Source organism: Ictidomys tridecemlineatus, chromosome 11, assembly GCF_052094955.1.
Source record: "Ictidomys tridecemlineatus isolate mIctTri1 chromosome 11, mIctTri1.hap1, whole genome shotgun sequence".
NCBI lineage: Eukaryota > Metazoa > Chordata > Mammalia > Rodentia > Sciuridae > Ictidomys > Ictidomys tridecemlineatus.
Genome location: NC_135487.1, coordinates 80,531,965 through 80,548,116, shown reverse-complemented (window position 1 = coordinate 80,548,116; position 16,152 = coordinate 80,531,965). Strand labels below are relative to the sequence as shown.

The window sequence follows — 16,152 nt, the reverse complement described above, 5'->3', positions numbered from 1 at the left end:
ATTACTTACATAAAACTACATTTTTTTCATTTTATAAGGGTGCATGTTACATTTATAATTGAACATTTGATTAATAATATTTGAACTAAAATTAAAACTAAAAATGTCTACCTGTTTATAATACACATAATTTCAACAACTTTTTATATTGAAGGATATACTATGAAAGGAAGGAAGCTTAACACTATTTTCATCACTAAAACTTTTTAGAAGAATTTGATGTATTTTGTAGGAGAAAGTTTTGTTTGTTGGTATGACTGAATAGGAAAGAAGGCCTGTTTCTAAGGCTATAGACTTAATTTTTCAGAAAATTAATTCATGAGAATATACCGAAACTGTTAACTCTGGCTCTTGTGTTTCTTGTCATCCTAGCACTGGGCCTGTTCATTTAATTGTACTGCAGAGTTTATAATGATAACCAGTAGCAATATACCTGGTCATTATTTTCCAGTTATTGAATGTACAAAAGATTTTCCCATCAGAGGTCTCATCAAAAGAATACAACCGTGGGTAATATAGAAAATGTGACTCTACTGATTTCAGTTCTCAGCAACATTTTAGACCTTCTTTCTAAAATATCTTATGAGACTAATGTGCCAGGAAAACATGCTACTTTTCACATTTTAGAATACTTATAACTCTTACTGAGTATAATACTTGTTAGTTTAGCTAATAAAATATAAAGATCACTGAAACTTGTTTTTATCATGATTATGAGCTTATAATCAAAATTCTAATTTTTGTCTGATCTGTTTGACCAGAGAAAATAAAAAACATAGTTATAATTTATGATTACTATCTCCTATGTTAGATTTTTACCTAATTAATATTTTAAAAAATTATTACCACATTCAAGTGTCTTGCTCTTTAGGATGTGGAGTTCATTAAAACTGAGTTTATTTTTCCATATGATCAATGTATTGTTGATACTTAAAAATTTGGAACTGATAATCACTTGTTATTCTGGGAAATATGAATTATTTAATCAGTTCCAAACTTTTGAAATAACTGTCTGGTGTTTTAGAAACCAGAAACAAAAATTATAATAGGAGTTTAGACTATAATATATTGCTGCAAGCGTAATTATTAAGGGGAAACACAGCTGACGTTTTCTGATTTATGCACACAATCAGAGATGGAGTCCAAGGACTGTGGCATAATTATCTTCATGCTAACAATTTTTGTAAATCTCTTGACAGAATTTTAGCTAATTTTAAAATGCCTTCTGAAGATTAGCACTTAAAATTGTTGGGGAAAATAGCACAATTTATTAGCAAGGGTATAATTGTAAACCTTCTAAATACTCATTGTGAATATCATTTAGACAGTAACTCCTGCTTTAGCAGCTGGTATATAAGACATCGGTTTATGGAGTCTTGAAACAACAGAGAGTGGAATCTAATTAAAGAGGATTACATGCCAAAGAAAAATTATTAAAAACAGACTAATAGACAATTGTTATGAATTTAGAAGTCTCTGCCAAATTCTCTTTTTGACACAAACTCATGTAAGTAACTGTCAAGTAAAAGCCTTTATTCCTCCAGAACCAAAAAAAAAATCTGAAGGCTTTCTCTTTTGTGACTTACAAACGATTGCTGTTCTGAATTTTAACTGAACAGAAGAACTTAAATGATTCTATTTATCTTTTCTTTCATATTTAAATGCACATATGTTTATAAAGATAAATTATTAGATGTACTATTTAGGGTTTTATGTTTGATATCGATCTAGTATCTAGCATTCCGTGGATTTATAGAGGAAATGTTAGACATATTTTTCCTTTTTATGCAAAAATTAGTTTATCAATTTAAGTATTGTTTATTGAGATTTATGTTTAATTTGTTTCCATAGTCTTATTTGTAATGTATATTTAAAATTCATGATTGTTATCTTTCAAAATCAAATGTACTAAATTCTTTCTTTTTGTTTGAATTGACTTTTGTGATCTCAAGGGGTTTATTCCAAATAAGATAATTGAGATAGCTTACAATGGCATATATCCATCTGTTAATTATTTTAAAATTGAATTTTAAAATAAGAATTCCTTTTTAGTACTAAAGAAGATTACCTGTTATACAACTTTGCATCCTGCATACTCTCTAATTATAATGCATCATGTATTAGATTACACATACAGCCTTGTGATCTAAGTATACTTTTATAGATTTTGACCAAGTTCAACATACATTAAAAATTAATTGCTAAATACTAAGAATAATGTATTTCTATGTCTTCAATAAATGTACAAGCAAACACATCTTATTCAGTAAATGAGACATTTGTTTAACATTCTTAAGTGGGTGATAGTCCTAACAATAAATACTGTATATAAAAAACTTAACCATCTAAAATTGTCTTTGAGATTTAGGGAAGAACTAGTGATGCCAGAGTACTAGCAATTAGATTATTTGACTTTGACCTCCCATTCCCAAATTTCTCCTTATCTGTTTAGATTCCATTCATTCTGGCAGGAATTGCCTGCTGCTCCAGAGAAAACTCTTTAAGAACAAAGAGCTTGTTTTAGTGTAAAGCCCAGATCTCTTATCTTAACATTTTAGAGCACAACAGGGTAGCTGTGGGTTTCCTATAGAAATAATTAATTTAGTGGGGGGGTCTATTGATGTTATAAAAACTCTTATTAGATGATTATTTTAAACTTTCACAGGACAAATATGAATGGCTGGTAGACCATGTCCTCTATGGTCATTTTAATGTGTATTTCTCAGTGCTGGCATCAGTCCATCTATGTAACACCTCAGCCAGTACTATGAAGTGCTCAGGACAGAGAATTTATGAGTATTAAGAAAATTAACTTAATATACTTTTTTGGTAAAAAAGAACACATTTTAAAGAAGTGAATTCATAAAGATACATGAAGGCTTGTTATTTGGGAATATTCTCATTTTCTTCCATCTAGAGCCTTAGTTTTTCTTTTTAGTCTCATCTAATGTAGCTGGTTCAAAATGTGCACCAGAAGGGTGTTTAGAGGGCCATAGGGTACCTTATTCATTTGATGATCAAAGTAAGAAACTGGTGGTGGGGAGCAGGCATGGTTTAACTTGGTCTCCCACTCAGTGCAGCTGTTTTAAATTAAGAGTGTCTACATACCCGGTAGGAGACAGGTAGGTGACCACATCTTCCATTTCTTGTTTGGCTTTCCATCTAGCATCCCCTGGATCTTGAGTCATGGAAGGTGAAGCTGCTGGTAGGTTTTTGATGCTTATCAAAAAACTATATATACTTTAGTGTTATATGGCTGAAATAGATTAAGATTGCTGGGAATGAACTGAGAATTGATAACAAGGTCTTAAGAAAACAATGCAAAGGTAAATTATGATTTTTAGTATTTGACATTTCCCCCTACTTTTCTTATTTTTTACTAGGAAGATTCTATTAACACTATCAGTTTCTGGCATTTTTCAGCTTTGTTTTTTTCTTTTTTTTTTTTAAAAAAGCAATTTGTTAATATTGTATTTGAGGTTCTTATTTTCTTTGTAGTATATGTGACTTACAAATAATTTTATTTTTCATTTCTTTGCACCAGAAATGGCATTTGGTTGTGATTTATGAATATGTATAGGAAAAATTCTCTTAAAGAATTTGGGATATTGAACTGGCAGAGCTAGACTTAGTTTTTTTCTACCAAAATTTCTAACGAGAGGGCCTATCTTTAGAATCATAGGAGAAAATGCATTATAAAGCTTTTTATCTTTGAGTCAAGATATTTTTGTCTTTGAGTCAAGTAATTCAAACTAGTAATTCTCTTGCCTCAGCCTCTGTGGTAGCTAGGATTACAGGTGTATGCCACCGTATCTGGCCAAAAAATAAAAATAATTACTGTTTGGTATGATTTGTATTTAGCCATACTGATACACAGATCTCTATAGTACATGTTGAAATGATTATAATGTGTTTATACATGTGATGATTGTGTAAATCATGTCATATTCAATTAAAACAGCCATAGATTCTGTGAACAAGATTTATGGTAATTTTAAATAAGAAATTAAAATTAAAAAGCAAATACTTAATCTTTAATTTTCCTTGACACTCACCCCACATATTTGCAAATTGTGATGTTAAGCCTTTTCCTGAGAATACATAAGCAGTTTAGTTGCAAAGTTGAAACTGATATGGAATAAATGATCAGCAGGTAGGATTCTATAGCAGACTTTGTTATTTTTGTTAATTCTACAAAGTACTAAAACATCATTGTATTCTTACTGGTGAAAGATTTGAAATCTTAAAATATTTCAAATGTAGCTACAACACTTCTTGATTTAGACTGTGAACCTACAAAAGATTATTCTCTCCACTGTATCTTTATCTTGATGGCTACATCATGTTCTATATTTTCTGTCATGTAAACTAACAGAGTTAATTTTGTCAGTCCACTGACAGTGAATTTGCCTTTCATATTTTCTCCCATTAGCCAACTTAATAAGAACAGATGTACAAACTAGAGCATAAATTGCACTTATTCAATACATGCACCAGACTTCCATGACATGATGACATGACCAGTGGAATTGAACTTTAAACTCAAGGTGGAATAGCAAATAAAAATGGTAAAATATTTAAATGGTACTTTCTTATTTAGAATACATTTTCACATATATATAACCTCATTTAATTTCATCCTCATAACACTTTGAAGACCTTTAACACCTTTATTGATTTCTTCTTTTTATGGGGGAATATTTGCAGATTGTGATGTTAAGCCTTTTCCTGAGAATACATAAGCAGTTTAGTTGCAAAGTTGGAACTTGAAAATAGATTTCCTTTCTCCACAGCTCCAGCCTCTCCTACTCCATTATATTGCATTTCACTGTGACTCATATAAGATTCTCCTAGACAGGGCCTGATTGTAAGCTGGCCACCATTAGTGAAATGACATTAGCTAAATATGATTACATCTTAATGTTCCTTGAAAGGATTAGACTAGTTAAGACACACTGAAGGGAAAAGCAATTATCTATTGAAATATGAATCTCTTGATTAGAACTGGAAATTGTATCTTGACATTACAATGTTCATCTGGAATTTTAGAAAATCTGAATATAGTAATTATTTCTTACTCAAAATGTGGTAAAGAACTTCAATGGGACTAGTTTTGAGGACTTTTGTTGAGTGCCAATATTAAAATAGATCATTTTCCTGGACGAGTAAGTTCACCTAATTGACTCATTCTTTAGAGGAACATAGACCACAGGAAATTCCAACTACATGAGAAACATATGTACTTGCATTATTTTTCCCCTCAATTTACCTTCCAACCAAATGAAAACCATTATGTTATAGTAGGATAACTCACAGAGTGCCATTTTACTTGAATAGTCTTCTTATTTTAAAATGTGAAATATATGATTTCTTCCATAAGACTGATTAGTCTCCTTGGTGAAAATTCCATTTCCTGAGGATCCTTCAAAATGCAGCATGGGGCAGACTCCGAACCATCTAAGATTTCTAATCATCACTAATATATGATAATGCTTCTTCTTTTTCCACTAGATGTGGGGTCACACATACTTGCCTAATGTCAATTACCTTACTGAATGGAACTAAAAGAGATTTTTTTTTTTTAAATACAGATTTGTTATTTTTTTAAGCCTCTGTATCCTCAGTTACTAGTGTAGTATCTGGTCTTATTAGATTCTAAATAAATATTGAATGAATGGATATGTGAATAACTGGTTTTCATTTGTAGTTTTTCAGCAGGGTTGACTTTTGCATCATACTTCTGTGAGTGAAAAGAAATCTCAGGAAACTGAGTTAAGTAACTTTCCTAGGGATGTAGCCAGTAGGCAGTGATAGTAAGGTCCAAAGTTAGAGTTGATTCTGTTATGTTAGCATCTCTTGGCCAACTTTTCCTCTAATCTGGACAGTTTTAAAAGATTTCAAAGACATATTCAGAAGTAATAAACTCAGACTTTGGGGCACCCACAGAATTAATTCTATGTTTTCATTATATTTTGAGCAAGATGAGGTTTTACTTATTTACCTTTATATCCCTGTACTTCGTATGTTGTCCATCATTGTAAAATTTCAAGATTTTTTTTTTTCCTGAATTGAAATCTAATTAACTTGAGCTTTGGTTACTTAGCAATTCTGAGACTTAAGTTCTTACAGCTATGCCATTAACTCTCTGTGACCTTTCATTTATTAAAATTAATTTCCTAATGTATTAAATTTGGGTTAGTATATAAATTTTAGATCCAACTTATTTAATTTTAGTTATGATTATTTCACAAAAGAAATGTAGTCCCACAGAAATTAAGAAATATGGAAATATCAGTGGAATAATTTTCTTTAATAATATAATCTGCTAGCTTTTGTTTTTTACTTCTTTTAGATTTATCCGGCACATGATCAATGAATTTTGTTATTGTTTGGTACAGCTTAAGCAAGAATAATTTCTCAGCATTGAGAAAACTCTTTGTGTGTTTTTTTCTCTCAACTTGCTGTTGATATTCCACTCATTTGTTTTATTATACTTTTATGTAATCCTTAACACAGATGAGCTATAAAACACTATAAAATCTATCAGAGTTGAAACTCTAGACCTTCCCTCAACCCATGAGGATTCATTTGGCAGGAGGCCACCAAAACCAGTTCTTTTTGATGCTTTAGTTTCCAGTTTCTCCTTTAATTGCTGCCAAAATCTGAACACTTGGGAATTTAATTGCTCATTATATTTGTCATGGTGGTGTCACAGACCCAAATAAAGGCTGTTGCATGCAAAATATTTATGAGTATTAATTTGGCCTAAATGTGTATATTGGATTCCTTTTTTTTTTTTTTTTTTTTTTTACATTGTAAGGTGTGGCACATCTAGATAGAAATTAGACAAAATCATGCAAGGGCTTGTTCCCCACTTGGCTCTACTAGTAGACTATTATTCATCTTGTCCTACACAATACCTAAAGGAGGACCTATTCAGAATTTGATCAGTTACTTTATGCAGTTTACTCTTTAGAATCTATCTCCAGAGGTGTTTTGAGTCTGACCACTTGGGGGAAAATCCCTGCTTTATCTCTTACTTTATCTCTTACTAGCTAAGTAACCTTCTGCAAGTTATCCTAATCTCCCTGTGGTTGTTTCTTCATTTTGCAAAATAGGGGTACATATGGTTGTTGTGCAGATTAGATAGGTTAAGTCTCCAGAAAGGTTCCTAACAGACAGTAAATCCTCAATATTAACTAGTTGTTTACAGCTCATCCTTATATACCTAAAACAATACCACCAGTCCAGATTACCATGGTTGCTGATATGAATTTCTAGATTCCCACTCAGTAGGAGTAACCATTGCCTTTCACAGCACAGGGAATGTCTGTCAGGTACTATATTCAATACCTTTTATGACCTTCCAGATTTCCTGTGTGGTTCCACTTGCTTGCTCCCTGGTGTCTAGTCTGGTTCGCCTGCTTCTTGTTCTAGGCTTTGTATCTAATCACTAATTTTTCTTGTTCTTATTCCTACTGTTCTGAGGAGTACTTTGTTCATTTTTTCTTTTTCTCTTTTCCATTTCTATTTTCCCTTTCTCTTTCTTCTTTCTTACAACAAAAGATATACCACCTTATTTCTGCTGTGATATTTGTTGCTTTTTCATGCAATCATATTGGTTGAAGGAAATAAAGGAGGCCCTCGAAGGGTGGAGATTATAAGTCACCACCATGGACAAAGTAATTTTTTTTAGAATTGTTGGAAACTTTTTTTTACCATGGATAGTAAGCATCCTATGTCTATCTTATGCCTCAAATTGTATTCTGGGGTGGCCTTGTTAGCATAAAGAATGACATATTGTGAAATTTTTTACTTACAAATACATTCATAATTTATGAACTGAGCTGAGAAGAGACTTTGAAAAGAGGCCATTTGCTTGATTTTACCTATAGTTGTCCCTAAAGTTAGTGAAATGTTTTTGACTGTGAATATGACAATGAGGCTGTTGTACATTACCCAACAGATCTCTGATGTTTAAATTTATGGAGATTTGTTTAAATTTGTTTAAATTCATAAAGATTGTTTGAGAAATTTATTCCTTATACAAGAGCCTAAGTATTATCAGAATACGTATTCAATTTATCTGTTCAAACTTTGACACCTTTCTATTTTGTTCATGAAGCATAAAAGTAACTTGGACTTGTTTTTCATTTATGGACATGGAAGCATTTCTGGTCAAGGTAACAACAGATTGTTTGAATTCTTATAGTCTTCCTTATTTCCTTTATTGTTCTGTTGGGCACAATAAGCTTTAAGCATACTTGGAGTATAAAACATGGAACATTCTTTTTCTGTTACTCAACCTAATACCAATTTTGAGTTTCCATGCCATCTCATGAATGAACATGCAGTTTTGTATCTCCCAGATAAAGTCACAGCTAAAACGGAGGCTTTTGCTTATTAAAATGATGCATTTCCTTTAGAGGCTCTCTTTTAGCTAACAGAAATTTGACTTCCTCAAATTCCAGGAGCCACAGAGAGCTCAAGGGAGCTACTTCGGGGCTTTCTGTGTCCTCTTTTCTCTCTTCTATGTCCAAGATGATCTTTTTATCTCCTGTTTTCATTCCTGGGAAAACCAAATAGTCAATTAGTCTTCCAGTCCTACTGTTTACACTGAAGATGGATCTTAAAAAACTTAAAATCTAATAATTTTGTTTTTTCTTTAATCTTTCATAAACTTGTTCCATGATAGTGGTGGATACCAAAGTAAAGTATAGAATTTTAATGAGATTGACAAAGCGAAGGGAGAAAATGAGAAATTTCAAGGCCCAAAGGAAACAAGCAAACAAAAAATCATATATGTTTTTCTTTTGATACTGGGGCTTGAAATAGGGATACAACCCTTTTTTTTTTTTTTAAATTTAGAGGCACGGTCTCAATAAGTTCTTTGGGGCCTCCTAAGTTGCCAAGTCTGGCCTTGAACTTGCAATCCTCCTGCCTCAGTCCCAGGTTGGCTGGGATTACAGATGTATACTACCATGCCTGGCTCCATTTTTCTTTATGGTCTCAATAAACCACATTGTAATAAAAAGGAAGAAAATGCATTTTTTTTAGTAACATTTGGATTCCTCAGACCATCTGTATAATTTTAAAACTACAAATCTTAAAAAATAAAATTTCCTAAAGGATTTTGTTTTTAAAAGATTGTCGGCCAGGCACATGCCTGTAGTCCCAGCAGCTCAGGAGGCAGAGGCAGGAGGATTGAGAGTTCAAAGCCAGCCTCAGCAATTTCTCGAGGCACTAAGCAATTCTGTGAGACACTGTCTCTAGTAAAATACAAAATAGGGCTGGGAATATGGCTGAGTAGTCGAGTGCCCCTGAGTTCAATCCCCATACCTACTCCCCCGCAAAAAAAAAAAATGATTGTCTGCCTATCATATTAATGTAAAATGACCTAAAAGTTTGATCAATTTGATCAGATTCATTCATTTTAAAAAGGACTTATAAATTATGAAAAATAATACATTTATTGTCAATTTTTGTTTATTTCTTTCTATTATGAAGTATTCCCCCCGGGGATTTGTGTCATGGTGTGTTGGGAAGACAAGAGGTCCTGTGCTGTCCTCTGTGTTTGCTTTTAATTTCAAGGTCCTCTTGTCCCACTGTTAAAGTGGGCTTCCTTAAATCTTTGCTGTCCTTGACTTTGTTTTTCCTTGGGCAGAGCTGCTCCAGTCTAGAGAGTAACTTTAAATGGCTAAACTGAGATCTTAAAATTCCCTTTTAATTATAGTAGAAAAATTATCAGGCCTTCCATTGGTATTAGCCATTAAACAACACATTTCTTACAGCATTGCTGATCTGAAAGACAATACCCTACTGGAAGACAATTGTTTGTAAATAAGATATTCAAATATAATATTGTTTAACTTTAAGAATCCTGTTGGTGAATTCAAAGTTTCTACAGTTTTCTTAAAAACTAATCAAACTGAAAAAAAATCTCTGTCAGATGCACAGATATATTTTTGTTAAATGACAGGGGAAAAAAAAAAGGTTTGTGTGAACACATAAACATACACACATACCCACACCCACAAACACATGCACCTCTAGAGATTTATTGAAAATGTATTCATGAAAATTAAATATCTATTTCCACATCTGATTTATAAACCATCTCTGGGGAGGAATAAAGTTAATGAAAGGGTTTTTCTTATCAAGAATTTATAATCTAAAGTTTGGGAAAAAAATGATTATTAAACTTTCTCCCACTAGGATTTAAATGTAAGACTCTTAGCAATGATCTACCTAAACTGATGGGATTGGTCAGAGCAATCTAGATGCAAAGGAAAGTAAGTGTAATTAATATATGACAACTGAGAATGTATGTGTTGTATTCCATTAATTGTTAAATTGGGGAGAAAAAACATTGACATTTAAGATTAGAAATCCTGAATTTAATTCTTGACTGCACCAATGAAGTCTGTACCCACATACTTTAAAGGTATTTTGATGAAACGAACAATTTGAGTTACATGGCAAAATAGTTGGAATGAATACTCACCATGTTTTTCTTAAGACCTCTAATATTTTAATTAATTTTCACTCATCTGTTCCTGTCCTATGTTTGTAGTAACATCAGTATATGAATAAAATCAGAAAGAAATTGGATAAATAAATAATAACAATGGATTCAATGGGATATTCTGTAACCTTAAAAATTATCTTGCAAAGTCTGCTTAGAACCACAAAAAGATACTAGCCATATAATTCTAAGTATAAATATAGAAAAGTTAAAATAATATAGTCCAAATATTATAAACCTAGTAGTTGTATTTGGTCTTTAGATAATAATGTAGCCAGTGTAGCAAATAAATTAGTTTTGTAGCATGGCTTGATTTTATTTTATTGCTTTGTATTTATTTGTATATCTCTCCTTGGTGTGGGAAGGAAGGAAGGAAGCAAGCAAGCAAGCAAGCAAGTGAGCTGGTGATTGACCATTCTTTGGAAAATTTGAAATAAGAAAACTTTCATAAAAATATTGCCAATCAGAGGCAGCATAAACTTTAACCAGTGAAATATGTATTAAATGAAAAACAAAGGAAGAAATCGTGAAAAAGTCAAATCTTGTTTCATATTACTTTTATTGCTTACACATATTTTGTGGTATTATCTTTTACAGAAGTAGCAAGTTAGATATAGAAACTATGAATATTTCAAAAAACTTAAAAGAACTTGAAATCAAAAAGTATAAATTCATTGCTGAAATCTTGGACAATGCTAAAATTATAGAAAACAGAAACACACTCTCAACATTCTTAGGTAAAAAGTTCCTATTTTATTTATAGTGTTTATTGGTTTTGCTTGTTTTTTTTCTTAATTGTAATATACAGCATATTCAATTTTATGTATTTTTCTCTAGAAAAATTATATGCTGCCTATAATAAACATTGGCTTGTTAAAAATCCACAAAAGTAGTATTGGCAGTGAGTATATGACTCTCAAAGTGTCCTCTTTAACCTTTCCTTCAATTTTGAAAATTTCATATTTTCCCCTAATTTTTACTGTCATGAGTCACAGTGAACATTTGTAAGCATAAAACTCTTTTAAAAAATGAGTGTTTCTGCAGAAATATTTGAAAGGGTACTACAATCTCTAAGGTGTAAAATGTGTGTCTTTTTTCTTTTTGTCTGACTGCTAGTATTAAGGCAAAAAGTAAGGAAAACTGTTTTTAGAGGTCTGGGACTCTAATTGAACTTACTTTTGGTTCAGAATGACTGAATATATGTTTCTCAAAGGAGCCTCTAATTCAAATTAATTACTCATTTTTTAAATAAGTATATTTGTATAAATATCATTAAAAAACTATTCAATCTAAAAAGAAAAAATTATAATTTTATTACTGAAGTATCAAAATCTTATAAGGATGTTAAAGTCAGGAATTAAATCTTTAACACAGAATTTTTATAAATAATATAATTAAAAACAACAGCTGGTGGCTAATATTTACCATGTTAGAAATTTCATTTGCATTCTTTAATTTTAACTCTAGTGAGTTTGAAGTTTCATTATGACTCTTCATCAGAATTCAAACTGTCTTTTACTTATCTGTTTATACATTTTGAAAAATATGACATTTTAACTGGTATATAAAACATAAAATTGTGTATATTAGCGGATCAACATGGAGTTTTGATACCTATATACATTATAAAACATTTAAATCTGATTAAACATATCTATCTCTGGAATTCTCTTAAAAACTTTTAAAATTTCATATGGAAAGATTAATTTTAAGTATTCAGTTCAACAGTTTTTTATGCAATTAATTAAAAAGTCTACCATAAGACCCCCTGTGCCTCTTATGATTATTTTCTGCCCGCTTCCAACATTATGGATTAGTTTGCCTATTTATAAAATAACAGCTTTACTAAGATATAATTCACATACCAAACAGTTCATCCCTAAAAGGGCAGAGTTCAGTAGTTCTTAGTATATTCGGAAAGTTGTACTCAAATCACCACTAATTCTAAAATATTTCCATCTCATCCCCAAGAACCACCACTCCCTTGAGAAAATCACTCCCCATTCTCTACTCTCCTGACCCCTGGCAGCCAGGAATCTGCTTCTTTTGATTTGTTTTTCTAGGACATTGCATATAAATTGAATTATAAAATGTGTCTATTTATATTTGGCTTTTTCACTTGGCATGTTTTAAGGCTTATCCATATTGTATAATGTATTACAACTTCCCTTTTTGTAGTCAAATGATACTAGATGTGTTGGTGTACCTCATTGTTTACTCCTTTATCATTTGGTTGGCTTTTAGGTTGTTTCTACTTTGTATCTGTTATTGATAATACTGCTATAAACATTTGTTTAAACATTTATGTGGACAGATGCTTTCATTTTTGTATACTCCCTGGTCATATGGTAACTTTATTAATTATAGTCTAATCATCCTTACCTGGTTCATATGATAATTATGTATTTAACATTGCAATGCAGTACCAGATTGTTTTCTACAGCGGTTATACTGATTTTCATTTGTACCAGCAATTAATAAATCCTCACCAATGCTTGCTATTTTTCTTCATTTTGATTATAGTCATCCTATATTGGGTATGGAGTAACATCTCATTATGATTTCAATTTGCATTATTCTGAGTACTGATGATGTTGAATATTTTAATGTTTATTGACCATCTTCATACCATCTTTAGGGAACTGTCTGTAGAAAATCTTTACTCATTAAAAAAAATTGGGTTATTTTCTTATTAAGTTGTAAGAGCCCTTTATATATTCTAGATAGAAGTCTTTATCAAATATATGATTTACTATTATTTCTCTTACTCAATGAGTTGTTTCATTTTCTGAATGATGTCCTTAGAAGCACAAATATTTTTAAGCTTTGATGATCTTTAGCTTATTGTTATTTTATCTATGAAAACTTTGGCTTAATCCACAATCACAAAAATTTTCCATTGTGTTTTCTTTTAAATGTTTTAAAGTTTTAGCTTCTACCCCAGTCTCTAATCTGTTTTACATTGATGTTGTACATTGTATTTGGTAGGGGTCTAACTTTGTTCTTTTGCATGTGGGTGTCCTGTTGCTGTAGCACAATCTAATGAAAAGACTCTCCTTTTCTTTATTGAGTTGTCTTGGTTCCTTTGTGCAAATTAAGCTAAAGAGTGTATTTCCAGAGTCTCATTTCTATTCCACAAGTCTATTTTGTATTTTTAAGCTAGTACCATACATCTTGTTTCCTATAGTTTTGTAGTAAGTTGTAAAATTGGGACATCAGAGTTTCATGACTTCATTCTTTTCTTTTTCAAGAATGTTTAGCTATTCTATGTCATTTGCATTTTAATATCAACTTTTGGATCAATTGTTAAAATTTAAAAAAAAATGTCAGCTGGGATTTTGATAGGAATTGCATGGCCTCTTTAGGTCAATTTAAGTTTTCCTTGAATTTCCATAGATACTTTCTACTTTTCAGTGCACAAATCTTATGTTTTTTGTTAAATTTATTGATAAATATTGTATCTTTTGGGTTATTGTAATTGTACCTTTTTGTTGAAATTCACTTAACTGGAATATTTTTGATGTTCTATTTTGCATGTCATTTCTATTGCTCGATTATTATATGAGATTCATGTTACTCCATGTAGTTTTAGTTTGGTCATTCTCATTGCTATATAGTTTTCTAGTACGTGAATGTACTACAGTTTGTGTAATTTATCTTAATATATCATGTACTTATTTCCAACTTGGGGCTATTTTGAATAGTGTTATTTTTGACATTATTGTACATGACTTTTGGTAAACATATACATTTGTTCTGGGTATGTTCTTAGGTGTGGAACTCCCAGGTCATATGGTTTTGAATGTCAGCTATTGAAAGTACTTTACAAAGAAATTGTAACAACTTAAAGTTCCACAAGCAGTGTTATTTTTATACTAAAAATATACCACTACCACCATATGGTCTATCTTCTTCACTTTAGATATTTCCAGAATATATAGTGTTATCTTGTTATTGCTTAAGTTTGCATCTTACTTATGAATAATGATGTACAACTTATTTTATTTTTTAATTGCCAATTTGGATATTATATTTTAAACAGTATTTCTTTAAGCCTTTTGTCCATTTTTCTCTTTAGTTGTCTTTTTTATATATATTTGTAGGAGTAATTTATTTATTGTGGATATAAGTCATTAAGATAACATAACACTAACACAAATATGAAAAATAGACCAGTTATACAGAATGCACTATAAAACAGATGTTGCTTACATTGCAATTTAACTTATGAAAAACAGTGGCTCTAAATTATAGATGGTCCTTTGAATAAATATTATTGATTTACTTGATTACCTATCTGATGTTATTTTCTGACACTATGTATAGATACCATCTCAGATGAGTTATACATCCAAATATGAAATATAAAATAAAATTTCCTGAAAGAATATAGAAAACATATTCATAACATTAGAAAAATTTTCAGAGTTCTTTAGTAGGACATAAAAAGCATTCATTTTAAACTGGAAAAAAGTGCAGTTGAGACAAATTAAACATAGTAAATTCTCTTCATTAATAGGCACTACTGAAAATGTGAAATGACAAGAGGTAGAGGAGGAGAGGGTATTCATAGTGTATTATTCTGCAGAGGATGTTTTATCCAGAATTCCAGCTATTTTAGATCGATTTTGATAATCTTCAAGGTCTTCCTTATAAATTCTCTGACTAGCTGGGTACAGTGGTGAATGCCTGTAATCCTAGTGATTCAGGAGGCTGAGGTAGGAGGGTTACAAGTTTGAGGCCAAATTTGACAAGGTAGTGAGGCTCTATCTCAAAATGAAAAATAAAAAGGGTTGATGATACTGTTTAGTGGATAAACACCCCCAGGCTCAATCCTTATTACCAAAAAATAAGAAAACAAAAATATACCTGCCTTATGATAGCGTTAAAAGTATCTTTGCCTTAATTTGATTAAGTCATTAGAGGTTATCAAGGTGAACATAATGGGTTAGATACTTATAGATTTTGAATCAACTCCTATATATTGGAAATTGCTAATCTAAATTCTTTAATTTTCATAATTACCACATACTTATGTATAATTTCAGGATAGAACACATTAGTACTTTTGTTAATTTTTGTTTGTAATATAACTAGAACAGTACAACCAATTATTTTATTACCTAAATACTACTAAATTCTGCAAAAAATCTTAAGTGCCAAAAGACTACAATAGATACATTTATTAATCTAAAATTAAATTTTACATATTTGGTTCTCAAAATTTATTTGGGTCACATAAGATTAACTTGGTTAATAAGATTAACTTGTTTAATAAGATATATTAAGGATTGCAGTAAAATATTAACATATACTCTTAGAAAAGTTCAACCCAGTAAAGCTGTTGTATTTGCTAAGAGAGATATTTATGAAGTTTAAGTTGCTTATTGCATATTTACTTGATTTTAATAGTCTAAGAACTTGATATAATGTCAGTTAATTTCAAGAGTTGGTTTTATTTATATTTAAATAAACATATATACATATATGTGTACATACAATTGTAAATATCATGTAGGTGTGATTATAACATTTTGGTAAAATATTTTTGGAACTCTTATTATTTTAAGTGAGCTCTGCCCATCTTAGTAAAAGCTAATTTGTATAGAACAAGATAATTATCATGT

The 16,152-nt window shown here is 30.8% G+C and overlaps 1 protein-coding gene across 1 annotated transcript in view; it reads left to right on the top strand.

Moving 5' to 3' along the window:
* Positions 1-16,152, top strand: part of Dpyd (dihydropyrimidine dehydrogenase) — a 778,600-nt gene that overhangs the window by 81,187 nt on the left and 681,261 nt on the right. The gene's annotated exons all lie outside the window — the stretch shown is intronic.